This window comes from Nomascus leucogenys, chromosome 8 (assembly GCF_006542625.1).
Source record: "Nomascus leucogenys isolate Asia chromosome 8, Asia_NLE_v1, whole genome shotgun sequence".
Taxonomy (NCBI): Eukaryota; Metazoa; Chordata; class Mammalia; order Primates; family Hylobatidae; genus Nomascus; species Nomascus leucogenys.
In genome coordinates, this window is record NC_044388.1 from 21,860,265 (window position 1) to 21,883,238 (window position 22,974).

The following is a 22,974-nucleotide window of genomic DNA, read 5'->3' on the forward strand; positions in this document are numbered from 1 at the left end:
TGGGGTGTGGGGCCCCTGGGAGGCTGACCGGACCTCAGGGTGAAGTCAGACATGGCTGGGGAAACAGAGCGTAGGCCTGGCCGGGCCGTGAGCACTTCAGCTTTACCCTGACTGAGTTGGAAGCCTTTGGAAGGTTTCGAGCTGAGGGAAGACATCAATTACTCTGGCCATGACTGACCACGACAGCGGGGAACCCAGATGACAGTAAGTAGAGGTGTGAGCAGTGGTCAAATTCTGTATATGTTTTGAAGGTAGAAAACAGGATTGACTGATGATTTGGAAAAAGGGAATGAGCAAAAGAGGGCATCCAAGACACCTCCAGGGTTGGTCACCAGCACCTGCAAGGCTGGAGTGGCCATCTTCTGAGATGGGTAGAAGAAGCCAGGAGTTAGCCATGTTAACTCCATCCAAGCAGAGGTATGCAGTGGGCTGCTGGATGTACCATTCCGAGTTCAGAGGAGAGCTCCACAGCTCTTGGTAATGCCTCATCTCCCTACATGACAGTAAATTTCTGGAAGGCAGCAAGCAGGTCTTCTTCATCCCCAACAGCAGCTATTCCAATGCTCTGCCCATAACAGATGCACAATAAATACCTACTTAGCAGCATCTTTCAGGAATAGGAAAGACACTTATCTGGTACAGGATGGTAAAGGGCATTTGGAATATTCCATCTGTGGCTCTCAAATTCACTTTCTTAACAGTACAGCACAGGGGTTGGTCATACAGGCTCTGGAACCAGACTGCCTAGGTTCAAACCCTGCTGCCCTTATTTCCTACCTGTGTGACCTCAAGGAAGCCATTTAACCTCAGTTTTCTCATCTGTAAAATGGGGACAACTGCAATATCTACTTCTAGGGTGAGGACTAAATAAGGTAGGGTGAGTTACTATTTAACAAGGCTCAGAAGAGCTCAGACACATAGAAAGAGCAGTATAAATATTAACCATTTTAGTACTCTACTGGGATTACTTGTTGCCCATTATGAAGACACCTTTTGACCTACTCTGGCCTATAGTTATGATTATACCACACTGAAAAGGGCACTTATAAGGTATCATAAGACACTAGAAAATCCCAAAAGACCTCTCTAAACTTTTAAAGAAGTGTTTAAACAACCTGATTTCTTGTGCTTTATATTTCCAAAATTTGCTAATACATGATATGATCAGGTTCCATTAACCAGAGTCTACGATTAACCAAATCTCTTCTTACCCAACTTTCCGAGTAAAATTTATTACAACGGTTCCCCCAAATCTGAGGAACTTTAGCTCTATTCCATAAAACTTGAAGGATTCCTCAGGACAAAGGGTAAAAGGCAAAGTAGGGAGTTTCAAAACACACACACACACACACACATGCACACAAACACATACATACACACACATACATACACATATGTACACACAAACACACACATACACACACATACACACATACACACAAACACACACATACACACATATACACACATACACACATACACATACACACACATACATGCACATACACTCACATACACACAAACACACACAAACGCACATACATACACATACACACACACACATACACACATACATACACACACACATGCACACAAATGAATGCTGATAGGCCCCGGTAAAGAATAAATTCTAACCCTCAAGGAGGTGTTCCTATGGAACAACACGATGAGACATTTCAGGTGTAAATGCCAGAGAAAGTTGTCAGTGAGGTGCATCTGGCTTCCTGGTTGAAGAAGTGTGGAAACCTCCAATACGGGATCTTAAAGTAGCATAAGAGTTTGTTGGCATCAAACAACAGAGCCAAGCATAGCTTATGTTGATTTCCCACTTCTGGCTGGACTCGCTGCTTGCAGACACCTGAGGAGTGGCTTCCTCTCTTCTGTGAGGCTGGTTCTGAAGTACTATACACCACAGCAGAGGTGACAGCCACAGTATCAGCCCCCCACTGTCCCATGTAACTGGGACATCAAAGCTGCCAGCCTCCTCCATCACTCCCTGCACCCTGGAGGCAGGTCAAATCCAGGAAAACTCCAAATGAAGCTTTCAAGTACCCCAAATGGTGTCTCCTCCATCTCAGTCCTGGCAGGTAGCCATCAGTGCAAAATGTGACCTGATTTTCCAGCTCTTTGGTTCTAGCCCACTGAGAGTGATTTTTCCTCCTGAATTCAGCACAGGTAGGGAGTAAGTCACACAATTGCATATTTAAAAGCTGAACTGAATTCTTATTTGGAGAACAAGGAATTAGCCGGGTTCAAGCAGTGGCTATCGCTTGCCTGCTGTACCAATTTTTTATGAGAAAGTGTCTTGATAAAACATGCAGTGCTAATAATGAAAGCCCCTTTGGGGCTCAGGAGAAAAGGGAGATTCAAATGTATGTCAAAAACTGAATGTGAATGGGAGGAAAGATCACACGCACACACGCACACACATACACACCCCCCTTTAAAAGGTAAACATAAAAGCAACATCTGGCTAAATTTATCCCTTTGTCAGTGAAAAATAGTGTAAGCCCTAGCCAAGTGTGTTACCAATTCTTAAACCGAAGGGTAAAAAAGAAACACTCACCACAGAGCAGCACTATCAAACAGAACTTTCAGCAATGATGAAAATACTATCTGTGCTATCCAATTCAGTAGCCACTAACCACATGTGGCTCTGGGCCACTTGAAATGCGGTGAGTGAGACTGAAGAACTGAATTTTAAATTTTCTTTTATTTTAATTAATTACATTTAAATGTAAATAGCCACATGTAACTAGTGGCTACTGTGTTGAACAGTTCAGCTGGCAACGTTTCTGTTCCTTCAATAAAATTGTAATCCTAATCAACCAATAATATTTTAAATTATCATCAAAATTAGTATAAGCCCCTGGCTGTGCCAAACTCAGTAAGCTTAAGACAAAACGAAAACAAACAACAACAAAAAAAACTAAAGAAAATGATTGCAGTGTATCATTTCCTGTAACGCTGTTCTGATTATCTAATTTACATTTCTATAATAATATGGCTTTGTGTATTTGGAAATCTGTGATTGTAGACAGATTTTGCCTTCAAAAAACCAGAATGTCACAGTCTCTTCCCTTAAGGTCTTAGAAAAATGAAAACGTGAACTTAGGGAAAGTTAACCTCGCAAGCTTCAGTTTCCTCAGGGCTGAAGTGAAGATAATGTAAGTACTCGCCTCTCATGAGGATTAAATTCAGATAATGCGTGCAAAGTGTACAACAGTGCCTGGCAAAGGGTAAGCACTTAGTATTTTATCAACAATATTAAAATCAGTAATAAAGAGAACAGTGTTAATACAATGAAAGTTTACACTGAACAAAATTTTCCTAGGCCCAAACCCTTTGAATGTGTTTTTCAAGCCATAGTAAAGTGCCCTCTAGTAAAATACATCCTGGGGCCCTGACATCTTGACACCCACCGTCAACCTCCAGAGAGGCAATCACCCAGATGGGTATCACAAGTCACGAAATCACTCAGCCGATGTTTACTGTGCCCCTACCCTCTGGCAGGCACTGCGCTAGGCTTTTAAGGAGGAGGGAACAGTCCCCAACCACAGTGCAATGTCTCAAGACTGAGCCGTCTGCCATCTGACTCCTGCAAAGCTTGATCAGCCCTGGGACACTTTGATGAGATGCAAAACATTCATCCTGGGGTCCCACTCAGAAAGAAAAGTTCACTTCCCGTTTCCTAGACCAGCCAAGGCAAGCTTTGGCTGTTGGCACCACAGAGAGGGACTAAGTTATTAGGGGACCCAAGGGGCACAGGCCCATTTTCCCAGTCAGGACAATAAGAGGGGTGTTGACAGGCCATGTTTCTCACTGAGAAGCCAAATCACTTTCACAAGAGAGTCATTCTCTGAGTCTTCACTAAGCCAAATCTGACCTACCCCTCAAAACAAACACAACCCCTTTCAATAGCCGGCTGTCCAAGCCGGTGAAATCCAAGGTGACTCTCCACCAAGTTAATATCAACCATACCAATAGACCAGAAATCCCCCGTGAGTTTCTAGGCGGAAGCTTAGTAAAATTCTGTGGGGCTTGGGGTTATTTTTCTTTTTATAGAAAGCACTCAATCAATCTTCTTTCACAACCAAGGGTACATTCCCCTATGGAATTCCCTTCTCTGAAAATCTCTAAAAATAAAATATTCATCTGATCGTCTGCAATGATTTAAGTTTAAACCCATTTTCAGGAAGAGTCAGGGACTTCCTATGGCCGCTCCACCTATAAAAACATGTTCCCCACTGCCTCAGATTCCCTCTGGCCCCAGAAGAACACTAGTCAAACCATGCTCTTGACTTTAGGATAGGAAAGACAGGGCTGTAGTATCTGGAATCTCATATTTGTATTCTTTGCTGGTGAGACTGTAAAATGGTATAACCATGTTGGGAAAAGGTCTGGCAGTTTCTTATCAGGTTTCCCTGTATCTCCTTTTTGACCCAGCAATTTACTACGAGGTGTTTACCCATGAGAAATGAGAACACATGTCCCTACGGAGACTTGTACACAAATGTTCACGGCAGCTTTGTTCACAATAACCAAAGAAAGAAAGAAAGAAACTAGAAGAAAGAAACTAGAATAATCCATGTATCCATTAACAGAATATACAAACTGTGGAGCAGACATACTCCGGAACATAAGTCAGCAATAAAAAAAGGCCAAATCACGGATACGACATGGACGAATCTCAAAAATGTGGTGAGCTTTACACAATATTGTAGAATTCCATTTACATGAAGTTCAAGAACAAGCCAAACTCACCTATGATGAGATACAGGGCAGGGGTTGCCACTGAGAGGGTGAGGGCAGAGAATGACTGAGAACGAGGATGAAGGCACTTGCTGGGGTGACAGTAATATTCTCTGTCTCGATAAGGACTAGGGTTACACAGGTGCATGCATCTGTCAAAACATTATGCAAATGGTACTCTCCAGATTTGCACATTTCACTATATGTAAATAAATTTTATCTTAAGGAAACCATAAGCACATATTGAAGTCTAAATAATAAAATGTGTACTAAAATGTTTAGGAATGACCTGTACCAACATCTGTAATTTACTTTTAAATGCATAAAACCATCAGCTGGGCTTATGGGTGGATACAGGGATGGCTGGGTGGATGGGGGAGGTGTGTAGTCAAGCAAAGATGGCAAAATGTGAATTAGACTCTAGGCATGTATATTTAGGGGGTCACTGTTCTTGCAACTTTTTATATCTTAAAAAATGGGATGGGGATAGAGTCACAGTGTCCTCTCCTTAGTCCACCAAGTTAGAAATTTGGCAAAGCACCCATGCCCCACCAAGCCATGGGACCACATAGTTTCAATTCTGCTGAAAAGAGAAGACTGGAAGAACATAAGTAGCTTTACAGGAACTCACATCACTCATGCCAAAGATTTTCTGCTTGTTTCCCTACAGACAAAGCAATTATTTGAATGTAAGCCAAAAATTCCTGCTCAAGAGGGAGAAAAAGAACTCACGGACTTGTATTCCCAATTTATTATCTTTCAATTCCTGTACCAAATCTACTAGCTAACTGCACAACACTCCACTTCCATTTGCCCCATGTCCATACAGCCAAAAAGCAAACAAAGAAAAACCAACCCAGTGACTTGATACACAAATGCAGCCAGAGGATGACGTGCCAGCTCTGGGGCTTTGAATTACTCAGGCGGGCCAGAAACCCCACTGAAGGCAAAAGAGGATGCAGAGCTCAGTCTGAGGTTAGAGTGATTTCACTGAGGTTAGGACACACGCACCAAAGAGTCCCAAACAGCTTGCTTCGTAACCCCTCTCTGGGGTTTGGTGACATCTGGGGTCACTTGAACTTCGTTGGGATTCAGCTGTTCAGAGGTACAAATTAGGAATCCCGGCAGCAGAGGGCGGGGGGGAGCAGGGTGGCCCTACCCACAGGCCCAGAGGTCGCTCACATTACACCCGGCTTCCTTCCTGGCAAGGCCTTACTTATCCTGAGATGACACACGATGGCAGGGGTTGGAAGACGCCTAGTCAAATTGAGCACTCAGCTCCTGAAACAACTGTACCGACTACAAGAGTTCCAGCACATGAGTTGCTGGAAACTGGGGTGGCCACTGACGGAGACTGAGCCAGACTTTTTTTTAAAAAGTACTTCTTGTTTGTTTGTTTGTTTTAAGCCCCCAAAGAAACTCACTGACACCACCCAGCGTCCCTAGGGATCACCCACAACCACACAGGGCAGCTGAGGGCAAGCACAGAGGCACAGAGAGACAGCAGGGAGTGCGCCTGGTTCTACAACCTTGGCCTCCACGCGGTTCTTGCTGCCAAAGGCAGCGACACCGGAGGTGAAGGGCACCAGCCCTGGCCTAGGAGTGGGGTGCGCATGCCTGACAACGGGGCTTCCCGAAATACACAACCACCTCCTCCTCGCCCAGACCCATATCCATCCTGGCGTCCCTTGAGTCTAGAGAAGTGGGTTAAGACAAGGGAAGAAAATCCCTTACAGAAGAGGAGATCCCCGTTTTCAGTGCTGGGGACTCTCGGCACCCGCGTCCCTGTGCTTCTAGTGGTTCCGGCGCTTCCTTGGAGCGCGCGGCATGTCTGCTCCTACAGGTCCAGCACCTCTGTCCCCAGAGCAAACCCACCTCCCAGGGCACACGCAGAGGGGCAGTCAGGCACCGCCTCCACCCTGCCCCACCCAGGCCGCGCACACCCCTGAAACCTGGACTCCGCGACCAGCTCCCTCCTGTGCTTTTCCGAGGACCCCAGCGGCAGTGTGTCCTGGACCCACCTGTAGCCTCCAAGCTCCCCCACCTCCGCGTCCTTCCTAGGCGCTTCTGAGCCTGCAGAGCCTACGACCCCCAACAGGCTGCTCCGAAGTGCCTCTCCCTACATCGCTCCAGGAATGACTCCCCTACCCCCGTTCCCCGCAAAAAAAAAGTTGGCCCAAGATCCAGGCGTCCCAAGGATCAGCCCGGGTCCCCATCCGACGCGGGTCAGGGGGTGCTGCTCTGGCAGCTCCGGAGCCCCGGCACAGAGCAACCTGCAGGGAGGCGCCACGCGGGGTTCCCACTACCCGCCAGGGACCCGGTCCACGGGGCCAAACGGAGGGGCCTGTGCCGGTCGACATCCCAAGCCCTGTCGCGCCCCCACCTACCGTATGGGACCGGCGGAGGAGAAGGCGCGGGCGCGGGTTCCCTGAGACAGCGTGTTCCGTCCCGGGAGGAAAGTTTGTGCCATACAGAGGAGGCGGCGCGGGGAGGACTTGGGTGCCGGTGGGTGGAGGCGGGGGCGGCGCCGCCGCGTGGTCGTGTGTCTGTCCCTCCGACTATCGGTGCGTCTGTCCCTCCCCGGAGCCCGCGGCCGCCGCGCTCTCGCTCGCTGCGCCCAGCGCCCGGCGCGCTCCGGCTCCAGCCCCGACGCGCCCCCGCTGCCGCCGCCGCGCGTCCGCCGGCTACACTTCCTCTTCCTCTGAACTCATGTGCAAAATATGCTGCGCTGCATCTTCAGGGAAAGCCTCGCGGCCCCTGACAGCAGCCGCTGGAGCCGTGGGCCCGCCCAGCTCTCAAAGCGCCCCCTCGGAGTTCCGCCCGGTCACCTCCACGCGGCCGAGCTGCAAGCGACCCTGGCAGCTTAAGAACCCAGGGGTGAGGGGCTCATCGATCTTCCCTCCCAGCCCCTCCTAATCAAGGTTGTGTGCTGTCGGGAGAGCGCCTGGGAGACAAGGATCCTTCAAGATTTGAGCCAGGATGCTGAAAGGGCGACTGCCATCAAGGTGCTGATGGCTGAGGGTGGGGTTGGGGCCGACTTGAGAGAGGACCATTTCTCGACCCCATTCCACAGGTGGGAGCATCCCTAAACATCTCAGGTGCTGCTGAAATTATCTCTTGCGAGTTAGTGCTTCAGGGAAGGGTAATGCCACTGTCTCCCTTGCCATCCCTTGGTCTACCTACTTAAGATGTCCAGAGGTTTGGGAAGATCTGGAGAATCATCTTGCGTGGCAACTTGAGGCACCCAAGGAGAAAATTATATAAAGAGTGAAGCACCAGTAAACCAGGCTGCATTAGTAAAGTGAAGATGTGAGGCAAGGAGCCATTAGAAAATATTTTCTTCCTAAAACTAAACCAAGCAGAATTACAGTGTAGGGGTTAAGAGGGGGAACTTAAAAGTCAAATGATCAGGGTTGGATTCCCGGCTTTAGTACTTACTAGCTGTGTAACTTTGGGTAAGTGACTTAACTGCTCTGGGCCTATTTGTCACATGGCACTTCTTCATGGGTTATTATATGTAAAGTGTTTAGGAACCACTCTATAACTTCGCTATTATCATTATTATAAGGGGGCTAGAACAAGAAGGGTGAGATAATCTAATTATCTCTATTTTCTAATTGAGCAAAGAAGGCCCTGTGTGGGCAAAGTTAAGCACTGGAGCTCACAGGGTGGAGGGCTGGTTTAGGGGCCCAGCAGCGTTTCGATGAGGTCCTTCTGGTACTAGTAACACTTCTCCGGCAAGTAAGGAAGCACTGTTTTGTTTTCAGGGACTTCCTGTTACCACAGCTTCTCAGAGATTTTCTTCCTTATTTTCTCTTTCCATAGCCTTTCTAGTTCTGTTTTGCTCCCCCTCCCCCACCACTGTTTTGTTTTTATTATTTTTCTCCTTTCCCTTTCCACCCCACCTTTTCCGGGTGTCACACTCATCACCACTATCCCCGATGTCCCCCATTTCCCCCCTACACTTGAGCTTGCCACATGAAAGAAAATAAGACCAGGTGACCACGTAAGTCCAGGTTCAGACAGTAGGTGTGTGGGGACATTTGTTCAGGGGCATCACCAGAGGTTGTGTACACCCATTTATGAAGCCAAAGGGAGGGGTCTTCATGCTATCTATCTGCCTGAGGCCTTGAATTGCTGCAAGTCAGGGTCCATCCAAAATCTTTCTGATCCTTTGCTGGTCCCTAGGCCACAGAAAGAAAATAAAATTGATAGGTGTTAACCGGTAGGCATTCAAAAGAAGATAAAGGAAAAAGGAGGGTGGGGGTGGGGGAATGCAGCATAACCTGGTTGCAGTGTGCTTGATTTCTTTTAAGCAAATCATTTTCATTCTATAAAACTTTTGCACACCGTTGTGTTTTTTGTGCTGTTTTTTTTTTAAGACACCAGTCCTTGAGGTTAATATGCTATTCTGATTGTTTCCATTTTCTTCCACTCAATATTTTCCCGAGTACTAATAATCATGGGCAAATGTCCTAAATGACTTTTTTCCCTGCTTGGATCTGCATTTTTGAGGGTTTTCTAGAACTCCCGATCTTCTTGATATTCTTATGCTTCCTACTGGCACATAGCAGGTGTTCAGTAAATATGTGTGGAATGAGTGGAAGAGCCAATAGCATCCAGATCTTTTAAGGCTCTTCTTAACCTGCTTTCAGCAATTATCCAGAGTGTTCCAATTCTCTTTCACCTGGAATATTTAATGAGGAGCCAAATGTTGCATTCACCTGTGTTCTGTAGAGAGCTGCCTGGATTTTCCACTTGACTGCTGTGGACTGGCCAGCCATGGGAGAGACCCTGGGCAGCTAGGTCTCACCTCTAACTGACCTTGCCTACCCAGCCCCAACCCCAAAGATGCTGGGACTGTATCCTAGTGGGTTACCTTGGCAACCTCGCAATGTCATCTGTTAGAATGTCCTAGGGCGGCAGCTTTTAATTCTATCACAGCGGTCTCATCGGGGGTCATGTAATAGTGCTGTTTTTCCTCTGCTCACACTTCCTCCCCCTGTGATTTAACACTAAGTACTCGGGGAGGAGCTGAACACGGGAAAAACCAAGCTATTACTGCATGACAGGTCACAGATGGCCCCAGAACTGGGGTCCCGAGTGTTCACAGTCAATAAGACGCAGGTCCCAAGCTAATGGGGAAGCTGGATCTCCTCACACCCCCTGTGGAAAGAAGAGTTAAGCCAGCCTAGGCAAGTGTAAGAAGCTGCCGTGGCCAGACTGCACAATTCTTGTAAAAGCTCAGTTAAAGGAGCCCCCCGCTGGAGTAATTCTTTCTTGGCCTCAGCAGCACCACCCCACTCTGGAGATGATTGAGGCCCTGGGTACCAGCAGCCGGAGCAATTTCACTGCATCCTAACTACGCTGAGGCTTGGAGGGAAGGAGAATCCCAGCTAACCTCTTCTGCTCACCTTCTTCCCACCAGACCCCATCCCCACAATTTCACTTCACTTAGGTCCACCCTGTTCCTAACTTAGCCCAAATTAATTCAATTCCCCCTCTCTGCAGAGAGTAATCACAATTCATAGCAGAAATGGATCAAACAAAAGCTTTGGAACCCGAAGAGCTATTGTCCTAATTGTTTATTTACAGGACCACGAAACCCAGACCTTATACTCGCCAGCTGAACAGCAGAGTTTCAGGGCTGGTGGGAGACAGAACTAGACTTATCTATGACCTGGAGGTGCAATAATTATTCATCTTTATCATCACAGTTAATATTTTAAGTGGGTTTGCAGTCACAGTGAGCTCACAGTTTGGCCAGCTGCTCTGTACTAAACGGTTATAGGAAGCTGGCCCCGCATCGGGTGACAATCGTGCCTGTAAGGAGCCACGGTGGCAGAGGCCTGAGCTCTGTGCCCCAAGTCAGTGGTTTTGGAGGAGCCCCCTGCCCTTTGTTCATGGTGACAAGCACAGCCTGCACAGGCGTGCCCCTAGGAAGATCATGGCACCCTTGGCCACGTTAAAGCAGAGTACACTTGTGCCAAAACGTGCTTTTGACTCCCCAGTACAGTGAAGACGTGAATCAGGGTGGGGGCAGGGAGCTGGTTAGGGCATTTTTTGCATATGCATTGATCAGCCAAGGCTAGGGACTTTTGTCCAAAGTATAGTCAAAACAATACTTTGAAAATGCCACCCACAGACATCACCAATTTGAGGAAATGTTGGATGATAGCCAAATGTTCCATTCACTCCCATACAAAAAAAACAAAAAACAAAAAACCAACCACCCACATTTATTGTTATTCTGCTCCTGAATCCACTCATTTTACCTCTGAATTCCCAGTCTGAGTCAAGCAGTTCAGGGGAGCAGGGGCCCTCCTGTGGCTGAGATGAAATTTGTTCTCTGGAGCAAAGAGCCACTGGAGACTGAATTTCAGGAATACTGTGTGCAACACATTGCTATTTGTAGCTTTGTTTCCCTCACTCAGCCTGAGGAATTGTCTGAATTTACCAAAAGCCATCCACATCCACACTCCTTCACTGGTTATTCCATTCATGGGACACATTTGTTGACTTGCATTTGAGAACTTTATTACCAGAGATAAGGGGGGAAATTGTGTGTGTGTGTGTGTGTGTGTGTGTATAAGGAGCCTATACATTCCACAGATGTCAAAATAAGGAGATCATAAAAATAAATCATCATTAAATGAATGGCAGGATAACATTTTGATATATTAATCTGATTTCCCTTCCACCATCATTCCCCCACCCTCACTGTATTTCTTGCTACACTGTACAACTTGTATTTCTTGTTCCTGTACAACTCTCTTCCCATCAATTTGGACAGCCGGAAGCGTTGTCAAAAGGAGAGTTATCGTAACTCCACCAGAAAAAAGTCAAATTCTTGGCTTTTGAGTTTCGGAAGTCAATGTCCAGGCATTGAAACGAAAATACATGGAAAACTAGGAAATCAGGCAGAACCAGTGTCCCGCAGCATATCTCCTTTCCTTTTGCTACCCACCAACCATCCTGTACACACATACCTTCAAAGAATCAATAAAAGCTTCAGGACTGGAGAAAAGCAAGGAAGGAAAGGCACAGGGAATATGTTGATGGCAGCAACTGGTAGGACACAGTGACTGACCAGAGTCAGAATTCAGAAACCCACCATCCTCCACTCAAGTGAAAATCATCCATCCATAGCATCTGGGAACCCTGTGGACAGCTGTTCAGCTCTTGGGATTTGTGCAGGAAGAGCATTATAGACCTTCAGTAGAGGAAGGAAACATGCTGTTCATCCTTCCCATTGACGCTGGACAATGAACTCCCATCAACAGCAGCCAGAGCACAACCCGTGGATCATCCAGAGAGGCTAACTCCTATTCCATGAGTTCAACCCTCATTTAATAGCCTAGAGTGCTGGTAAGCTCTTGAGATGGACAGCAGGGCCCTGGACCCTGAGAAGATCTAATGGTATGAAAAGATGCTCCCACCTACTTCCCATCACACCTGTATGTAGAAGAACCCGAAGGGACCAGTTCAGTATCCCCCTTACAAGGTAGCACTGTGGTGATCATCAGTGCTATTCCTCGAATATTCCTAGTCCTCCCCTTCTGGCCCCACAGTAACGGCTGCTCCTGGCTCCTGTAGTTGGGAGGGGCTGTAATTAGTTCTGGCTAATGAATTGTGAGCAGAAGCAAAATGCATCACTTCCTTAACAATTAGTCAACTGTTAGGACAAGACCATTCAGGGCTTTCTCTTCCTTCTAGCAAGGCCACTGGCAACCTTCCATATGATGGCTGCTCATCTGTCTAGATCCCTGAGTGATTGTGAGAAGCCGAGCCCCCATCTGACCTGTACTCTTTACATAACATGAACAAGAAATGACTTGTTTTTAAGCCATTGAAATTACAAGTTGTCTGTTTCTGCAGCATAACCCAGCCTATACTGACTGATACACCTGACTAGAATCCATTGAATGTTCTTAAAGGCATTATGAGCATACCTAGATGCTGGAAGGCCAAAGGAGAAGATTCAATTAGAGAAACATTTCCCACATTAACCTGGAATCATAATAATCCCCAAGGTTTCCAGTTAGAGAAGCCCATTACCAAAAAAACTATAAAGAGCTGTTATTTACTCATTCATTTAAGGAGTATTTATTTAGGATCTATTCTGTGCCCTCACTGTGTGCTAGGAATAGGGGATACAGCAGGGAATAAACAGACACTCTTCCCAACCGCAAAAAGCTTTCAGACTAAGTAGCACTTGGCAGTTATTTACTGCATGAAAATGAAACTATAGCCTAGAGGAATTGAGAGACTTGCCCAAGGTGATATCTTTAATAAATGGTAAACCGGGACTTCACTTGAACTTTATGAGTCTAAATTTTGTGCTTTCTTCACTCTTCTAAGCCACCTAAAAATAAGAGAATCAGTATAACTTTGAGTTTGCTCCAAGGAGTAGGAGGAATTTAACTCCAGGCTACCTTATGTCTCCTTCCTTAATGTTTGCTGATACCTGAAACCTTTTTAATAAGCAAAACTTTTCATTCCATAATTAGTACCTAAAACAGGGTCTGACAAATAACAGGCACTCTCTAAATGTTTGTTGAATGAATAAAACATGCATAAATAAATAAATGAATAAGCGGGCTTACATAATTGTAACTGTTGATTGAAATATCAGATGCACTCTATCTCACTCATGCTAAACCAGAAGCCAGCAATCACTCAAGATAGGCGTTATGCTTGATCTTGAGGAATATTTTTATTGAAATATTAATTGATGGTCTTTACAATCCCAATGTTTCCTATTATTTTCTGTTATCTCTCTCCTTTTCTTCAATTTGAGAACCGGCTAAACTATATGGCATCCATATCTCAGGGCATGGTTGTTTCAGCAGAGAAGTCTTTAAGGTCTCAAATGCTTGGATGTTTGAGTTTCAAATGTCCAAGGGGCTCAGAATTTAGAAGAAAAAATTCTTAAAGTGCCAGAAAAATGTTTCCCAACCTCTTGGAGAGCATAACACATCCCCAGACTGCAGGGAGGGAGAAAGGAGCATGAAGGGAAGCAGGAGGGGGTGGACACTGTAAACCCCTGAGGCAAGATGAGCCAATATCCTGCCCCTACCGTTCATTCAAAAGGAAGGACAGCAAATGCCACTCTGGCATAGCAGAGTAAAGTATATGGAGCCAACTGTCCTACAGATGAACTCTGGACAAAATCTAAAACCCAACTCTGAAGGCAGTGGTGGACAACTACAAATAGGCAGGTACTAGGAGGGAGGCAACACTTGGAAACATCAAGGGGTGATTTTGCATTTTTTTTTACAGCTGCTTTCACCTAAGGGCAGACCTCAGAGAGTGCCCCATAGGGAAGCCAACACTTGGGCAGAAACCCACAATCTTCCCAACAGAGGAATCAGGAGGCAGAGTTCCTAGTGACCACAGCAACTGAACAGATGGGCCGGAGGGAGTCTCCGGTTCCCTGGCCCCTGACACACAGTGGAAGAGATAGAATCAATCCTGGGCACTGGGTGGGCGGGGGCGGGGGGTGGGGTGGGGAGGCACAGAAGTGACAAAGGGCTGCAAACAGTCCCACAAAGATTTCTGTAGTCAGTGAAGGCGCTAAAGCAGCACAATGCTCTCATGTCCTGCGAGGAGCAAGGGAGTCAGCTGAGAGACAGAGCCTTGTGACAGACCCCAGGGATAGCACAGCAGAGAGCGGTATCAGACGACGGGCAGCCTGAGGATGCAAAGATGTCCTGTGGATGCTGTCCTGAATGTTGATGACGCAGACCAGGCACACTCAATCGTGCTCACGCCTTGGCGTGATGTGAGCCCTGCAGAACTCATGCATAACTCCAGGGGAGCTGAGACCCATTCTGAAATGGCCTGGGAATAAGCCTCTACTGCCTCTTTCAGCCTCTGAAATGTTACAGAAACATAAGGTATGCTTTCTTCCTAGGACATCTGAATCTCTACTGTGAGATAAATGTGTGTGTTTGAGATGAGGGACAAGATTAGACAATGAAGGTTGACACTTATGATTAGCAGACAAGCAGAAGGACCTCTTCCCACCCCCGCCATGCTGTATAGATGGAAACTACTTAGAGTTATTTCCCCCTTAACTGTTAGCACGTAGTTCAGGTTCTAAGGTGTGAGAATAGCTTCTCAAGATATCTGCTTCCCACCACTACTCCCCCATCCACCCCACCTACCCACCAAATATAACTTTCTATAAAGGGACTTCCTTCCAAGAGGTGGTGTTAACTGAGATGTAACTGCAGTGCCTTATGTGGTAGCCATTTATTCCTCTATTTCCCCAACCACATGAGGGTTCTGATTTAGTCACTTCTCCATTTCCCAGAATGAGAAATATCAATATGAAATAACATGATGAGTGAACAAATGAACAAAGAACTGAATGAACGGATGAAGAAGTTAATACCATTCATACCAGGAGCTGATGCTTATATATTGAAATAACAATGTTTCTAGTAAAGCCTGCTCTTTCCCTCCTCAGGACTCATTCTGCTCTCCCCACCCCTTTCTGAGTTGCATATAGAGGGTATAAATGTCAGTGGCTGCAAGCCCACTTTCCTCCCTCCCATTGTGGAATAGAGCTCTCTGTCAATCACCACTGAGCCCTTTTCCCTCAGCCCTGGAGTTTCCAGGCTCAAGTACCGAGAGTCAGGCTGGCAGCCTTGGCAGTCAGGGTAAAGAGCACGAGAGACTTTTTAACAGGCCTAAAATCCCAGTTTTGGCAGCCAGCCTTGGCTGAGAAACAGCTGGATGGCAATAGGCCAGGCTCAAACATCTGCCTTCTTCTCCAGGAATTAGTATCAAGCATCTTTGCTAATGCTATTATTAAGGAATTATCTATATTTTACAAGTGTTATCACTCCTTGAAAAGATGGCTAATTAAATCATGCAGGACAAGACCTTCATGGTCAAGATATAATAAGGCAAGTCCTTGTTTTCATCTCTCTTTTTCTCTCAGGGTTATTACCCTGACTCTTAAGGAGAGAACCCTGATTTTAAAAGCCACCTCTTCCCTGTATTCTCTCTAACCCCAGTTTGAGGCTCTAAGCAAAAGCCTATTAGTAAATATCAATTTAAACAATTAAGAGTGTGCCAGTCAGGGTTCTTATTGCATACCAGAGAGATGGGCCCTGGTCACCTTAACCTGTAAAGAAAATTATAAAAAGGCTTTTGGCCAGCTAACAGAATGGATGGGAAGGCTGAGAAAACAGATTTAAGCAGTGTGGACATTCTCCCATCAAAAGGTAGAGTCTAATTCTCCTCTCCTTCATCTGGGCAGTTTGTGACACACTTGTAACCAGTAGAATGTAGCATAAGTAAAGCTGTGTGACTTCTGTGGCTAGTAGGTAACGTACTTTTCACCTAGAAGGCTAGAATTCACTGATGAGATATTAAGCTACCATGTAAGTAGTCTAAGTGCTTAGAGCTCACCATGTTTTCGAGGAAGCCCAAACTAGACCACACAGAGACCACGTGGAGAGGACTCAAGACTATATGAAGAGAGAGAGAACTGCCAAGCCAGCTCTTGGCTGATCCAGCCCCTCACTGACTTAAACTTCGTCAAAGACCTAGCCCAGAGCCACCCAGCCAAGCCTTGCCCAAATCCTGACCCACAAAAATTATAAGAAATAACAAAATGACTGGTGTTGCTTCAAGCCAGTATGTTTTATGGTCACTGGTTATGCAGTGTGTTAGTCTCTTCTTGTGTTGCTATAAAAGAAGTACCTGAGGCTGGGTACTTTATAAAGAAAAGAGGTTTATTTTGGCTCATGGTTCTGAAGGCTGTACAGGAAGCATGGCACTGGCATGTGCTTCTGGTGAGGGCCTCAGGAAGTTTTCAATCATGGCGGAAGGTGAAGGGGGAGCAGGCCTGTCACATGGTGAGAGTGGGAGTGAGAGAGAGGAAGTGACAGCCTCCTTTAAACAACCAGGTCTCATGTGACCTCACAGAGTGAGAACTCACTCATCACCATGAGGAGAGCACCAAGTCATTCATGAGAGATCAGCCCCTGTAACCCAAACACCTCCTTCTAGGCCCACCTCCAACACTGGAGGTCACATTTCAACACGAGATTTGGAGAAAACAAAACATCCAAGCTACATCATGCAGCAATAGGCAAGCAGAAAAGAACAGTCAGAAACAAAGGAATGTAAGAACAGGATCAAAAACAGTTTCTTCACACAGAACCTTCTCATGAGCTTGATTCCCTCCACCCTGCCCAGACTTCATAATGCTCAGTCACTGGTTCTACAGAAATATAAGAAAAAACAGTGAATTTTCAGAGTGACATACAGATTGTTTTCTTAAGTGTAAAGTTAGTAATCTAAAGCAAAAACCTCCAGAAATCTCCCCGCCCCTCTTTCCTGCCACTCCTATTTGTCCCCGCTATGAAACAAAACTCAGTCAAAGATATCAGGTGCTGTTTTTTTGGGTAAGCACCTATTTTGTGACTATATCTTTTTTTTTTTTAAAGGGGGCCATAGTTTTTTGATGCTCATTTTTGGTTTTAAAAATATTGGTTGAAATATGTAAGAAAATGACTCTAAGCCTTATAAGACACAAACACACACACATACAAACATGCATTCACTTTATGGGATGTATATTAAGACTCATCAACCCTCAGATCATTTGGAGAGAGAGCCCTGTGGCCCACAAAGGGACAATAACAAAAGTATTCCTGCTACTTGTTGAGAACCACTAGCTTACCTCAGCTTTGAGTTCCTATTTTTGGTTCTCATTATGACACTTAGAAGAAACCTTCATTAGCATTTTTACTTAAACAAAACCAAGGCACAATTAGCAGCTGCTTCAGGATTTTCAAACGCTGACATCTGGGAATTTCCCAGAAAGTGTTATGAATATTACAAGTAAAATCTGTTCAGGAGGGAAAAATACAGCCTCTGACTCATTTGCCTGACCACACAGCAAGTGGAGTGCCATATATTCCTGGCACATAAGCCCTCTTGGGTATAGGTACAATGACAATGATAACCCACAAGTGCCCATGTTGTCCCATTTCCTGATGGTGGAAAACTGGAAAGCCACACTTTCCCACATGTGTTCATCAACAGGACTATCAACAGCTGTTGCCAAGACTTGGCTTTCTGAGCTGCCAAATAAGACCAGGGAAAATCAGGTCAAACACATATATTTCATAAAGGCTGAGGATTAGTGTCTCATGTCGTGTTCCAGATTTTTATCACTGAACAGTGAATCATGCCTAAATGTATTGACTTAAAATAATAACCATTTAAGAAGTTTCTGGGTTTCTGTGCATCAGGGATTCAGGAAGGGCTAGCTGGGTGGTTTTGGCTCAAGGTCTCTTATGTGGCTATAGTCAGATGGCTGGAGCGGGACCTTGAAGCTGGAGCAGCTGGCTGGGCATCATCTTCTCTCTCTCTTCTCTCTCCTTTCTCCTCTCTCCTCCTCTCTCCTCTCCTCTCTCCCCTCTCCCCTCTCCCCATCCCCTCTCCCCTCTGTCTCTTTCTCTTCCCAGGTAGTCTCTACATGGACTAATTTGAGCACTCACTCACACAGAAGCTGAAGGCTCCATAGCAGATATTTCCATGAACAAGGCAGAAGCTCCACCGCCTATTATGACCTGGCTTCAGAGTCACAGAGCATCACATTCATCATACTCTGTTGGTCAAAACAGTCACAAACCCACCCAGATTCTAGGAAAGGGAACATAGACACCTCTGCCCTAATGAGAGGACTCACCCTGTAAGAGGGGCCTGTGGAATGGGAGGTATTATGGTTGCCATCTTTAGAAATTACAATTTGCCACAGGTTGGGTTCCCTAGAAGCAGAGGTTGAAACAGGGGTTCTTTTGTGAGTTAAGGAAGAGGGAGAAGCTAAGCGAGGATGTAGCTTCAGGTGAAGTCCAGCTTCAACCTGATCTTGTAGGCAGCACCGGATCTCACATTGTCCGCAGCATTTGTCCCTCCTTGAGGCAAAAAAGTGGGGCTTTTGTACACACATATCAGTCAACCTTAGCTTAGGGAAGCCCCAGGGGAAGGGTTGTAACTCCCAGGTATCTCGTAGACAGGCAACTCCTCTTGCTTAAAGGCATTTCCCAGACAAGGCTTGTTCTGTGAGCCTTTAATAGCAGTTAATAAAAAGATCGCCAGAGATCTGATTGGGACTGCAGCAGCCTCAGCTACATTAAGATATGGGGGCACAGTCAAGGCCTGTTTTATAGAGACTAGCAGGTAAGGACCTGAGTTTCAAGGTGAGTCCAGGGAATTAGTCCTTAGGATGGGAGATGGTGAAGGATTGAGCAGAAGGTGTGTGCATCTAAGGTGTCTAATCCAAACAGGATTTGGGGACCCAGTCACAAGACACTTGGGGTTTAGGGCAGGAAGTCTACTTATTGCCACGAGCAAAAAAGGAAATATATTGGTTCATGAAATGAGAAAGTCAATGGACAGTGCTGACCCAGATTGGATCCAGGGCTCAAAGAGCATCTCCAAGGTCTAGCACTTTCTCTTTCTCTCTCTAACAGCTCTTCTTCTATTAGTTCTTTTTGTGGACTTTATTCTTAGGAGGTATGTCCCTTTTTGGTGGAAAGATGACTGCCAATAATGCCAGGCTTATATTCTCTCCTTCGCATACCCATGAGAAAAGGGCTTTCCTTTCCTAATCAAGCTTACAAAAGTTCCATCATTGAGTGTCATAGGCCTGATTAGCCTGACTTGATCATATGGCCATCTCTGAACCAATCACTGTGGCTAAGGTGATGTGATGCTCTGATGGGCCAGGCCTGGTTCACATGCCCACCTTTGGAGTAAGGAGGGAGTTAATTTCACTGGAACCCCAAGGATTAAGGTGGACACCAACTGTAGCTGGCCTTTCTGTTTTGTCAATCAGCTCACTCCAAAAGTGGAAAGGAGAAGCAATGTCACAGGAAAATCAGAAAGTGATTACTAGAAGTGGGATAAGACCAGACAGGAAAAATACCCCAAACAAAGGAAAGACGATGTGAGGAATTCAGTCACTGGTGAACTAGAACAGCAAGGTTAAAATGATCATGGTAGGCACAGTGACTCCATTCAGAGCTCAACATCCCTGAACCTACATTGCATCAGATTCCTCTGCCCAAGGACAATCTTGATTCCAGAATTTAGAGCAAGAGTCATGCAGCTGAAGACTCAATCACCCAGGAGAGGCAGCTGGCTCCAGCTTTGGGGCTGGAGGATTTGAAAGCAGGCTAAAAAGTCATCACAATTTTGTTCTCCATTAGGCCAGAGGGCTTTAGTGACCACAGAAGTTTTAAAAACTCTATGTATAGATTTTGTTTGATATAATCTTAAATGAAGATTAGAGGTTTGAAAAATAAAATCTATGAAAAGAGTCAAAGAAATTGGTGCTAATTAACCAGGAAAAACAAACTGAAATACACGCATAGACACACACACAACAGAGATGGAAAAGTATTTTAATTAAGTCATCTTCCCTATTAAAAAAAAAAAAGATGGTAACTAGCCATTCCTGAGCTCTACTGAGGATGAAACAAAAAGCAAATGGGCTTAATTGAAACATTGGGGAATTAAACATGAGAAGGAATTCTTTGTTCAACATTGGCCTAAATTTTAAGCTCTATTTAATTGTAAGCTTCCTCTGGGTAAAAGAATTGTGTCTTCTTCATCTTCCCCAACGTTTGAAATGATGGATAACTGAAAACTCTGATAATAACACAGAGAGAGATAGAGAACTGTATCAGCTTCTATAACTTTTGAGATTTTATTTCTGAGTACAAATGAATCTGATTTATCCATTGTATCATTTAGGAATATTTTGGCTGCCAGTACAAGATAACCTGATCTTAGTGGTTTAAACAAATAGAGAAGTTTTTTTTACATACTGAAAGTCTGAAGACAACAGCTGTTAGCCCTGGTTTGCAGCTCAAGATGCTATGGGCCTTTCCCTAATGGTTGCAAGATGGCTGCTGCAACACCAAGTATCACAATGATCTTCCATTGGAGAGAAGGAGGAGGGAAGAGACAACACGCATATCATGGAAGGATATGCTTGCCCAAAAACTACAGAGTAAACAAGCACTTATGTTTCATTTGTCAGAATTATGTAGCTTGGTCACTTCCAGCTGAAAGGTAGCTGTGTGAAAGGGGTTGTGTTATTTTTTGCAAATACACACCTGTGAACAAGGCGTGGACATGTAAATATTTGCCCTAGTCAGTGGTCTCATTTCTGGAATTTAGGCAGACCACTTGTTTCTCTCAATCTCCGCTTTCCTAGTTAATTTTTACCATTTACAATTGGCTCTACATTTTGGTTTGGGGAGTGCTTTTCCCAAGCTTAATCGTGACATTCTGGGACATTATTGATACTAAGAGATAGATATCCTGGCCATAGGTGTGGGCACATGATCTAGACCCAGCTACTCCTAATAATCCAATCACCTGGTCCTAGTGTTTAGTCTACAGATAGTCAGGTGGCCCTAGCAGAAACAATCAGGTTTCTTCCCCAGAATTTTTTATTTAGAGATAGAGAAAAAGAGGTAGTATTATTTTTGGTGATACAGCTGGAAATGGGCTATTGGCAAACATCTTCCCCACTATGTGGAGAAAGCGTATCTTTAGAAGGAGAAAATGTGGCCACAACAACGCAGAGATGTGTAGAGTTTAGAGGAGCCCATGACAGCAAGAGGGAGAGAATGAACTACAGTCTTGACAATCTCACTTAAGGTTCTGAATCCAATTGTGAACGGACTTCCACTTACGTGAGCCATACATTTCCCCTTCTTTCTCAAACTGGTATCATTGGATTTCTATCTACTGCACATAAGAGTCTTGGTTAATTAAGAAATTGGACAAACACCCAATAATGTAAAGGCCATTTGTTTGGAATTAAGGAAATGATTTGCCAAGGGAAACCAGGGAAAAGCTTCATGTATTTGTATTAAGCTAATAAGATTTTGCAAGCACTTAGAAATTTCATGGTATGCAAATGCTGTTGTCAATTACATTTCTGTAACTGTTTTCTGTTTTTAGAGACCATATAAGAATCACTAACACGAGCTGCCTATCCTGGAGGCCCCTCTGCTGTCATTATTTTATGTGCTGGAAAACGCTGCGATGGGAAGACAGCCCGGTCAGATGGGGATGGCCTGGAATAGGGGCCAGGTATCTGTGTCATGGCCTAATACAAGTCTCTTGGCCTCTCTGGGCTTCAGTTTATTCACCTGTTCAACCAAAGGCATGAACCAAAAGCCTTCTCAGGTCCCTTTCACCTCTACTGCTCTATGTCAGTATGATCGCTTAAATCAACTCCCTGATTTTACCTATAAGGCCCAGGGGCTCCCCTGGTCACAGAACCAGGACACAGTTTAGAACCTACACCTCCTGACTCGGATTGTCCTCTAGGGCAGACCAACTTCCTTGCCAGTTATAGAAGAGGAGCAGGGTTCTATTACGCTGTTAGCACTTACTTTCTTTGATTCCAGAGCATCCTATTTCACTCCGTTTTTCCAAGAATGAAGAATGAGAGCCAGGTCCCAAACCCATTCCCCAGTGTGCCACTTAACTTCCCTCTCTTCATGATTCAGGAGTTAGGACTGTGAGCGGCTGCAGTCTTGCACATGCATGCACTTGTCACAGAAGGGCCAGAAGAGAGAGTGTAAATGCATCCTGGAGGTCTACTGGGGCATAATGGAAAAAAGCCATTTGGTGTTCACATGCCATGGCAGTGGACCTCTGAGTGTATCATCGTCTGAGTGGGAGGTGTGCAGCCACCAAGAGGCTTGGCCAGACACCAAAGAGGTGTCCTGCCACCTCCCTATCACCACTGTCACACCAACAAGAACAGCGTAGTGAGAAATCCACTGAGCCTGGGCCATGTCTCACCACGGTCATGTCTAGGGAAAGAGTCATAGGTTCTCCCGGGCGGTTAAACATAAAAGGGCGGCATTTAGTTCTCACATGTGTTTGAAAAATTATTTGTTTGCTAGATTTGATAATGCAGACAGAGACTTTGCTACTCTAAATTCCTTGTGTGTCTCCAGGCAGACTGTGATGTACTAAGGAGATTTCCTTCTATGAGAATCACTCACTCAGGGTTATCCTGCAATTGCATGAGGAAATCCCTTTTAAAAGGCATACTTCAGCTGACAAATGCATCCTGAAGAAATGCTGAACTAGATTATCCCACTAGATCAGAGCTTTCCAAACATTTTTGAACATGACCCACAGTCAGAAACACGTTTCACC

The 22,974-nt window shown here is 45.3% G+C and overlaps 1 protein-coding gene across 3 annotated transcripts in view; it reads right to left on the reverse strand.

Annotated features, from left to right (window-relative positions):
• RFTN1 (raftlin, lipid raft linker 1) overlaps positions 1–7,468 on the reverse strand; it is a 203,177-nt gene extending 195,709 nt beyond the window's left edge. For 2 of the 3 annotated variants that reach the window (XM_030816864.1, XM_030816866.1), the window contains exon 1: positions 7,140–7,468. The gene's annotated coding sequence lies outside the window, so the exon portion shown is untranslated. The remainder of the gene's footprint in view (positions 1–7,139) is intronic. The other variant, XM_030816865.1, reaches the window with a different exon arrangement.
• Positions 7,469–22,974: the final 15,506 nt, after the last annotated feature.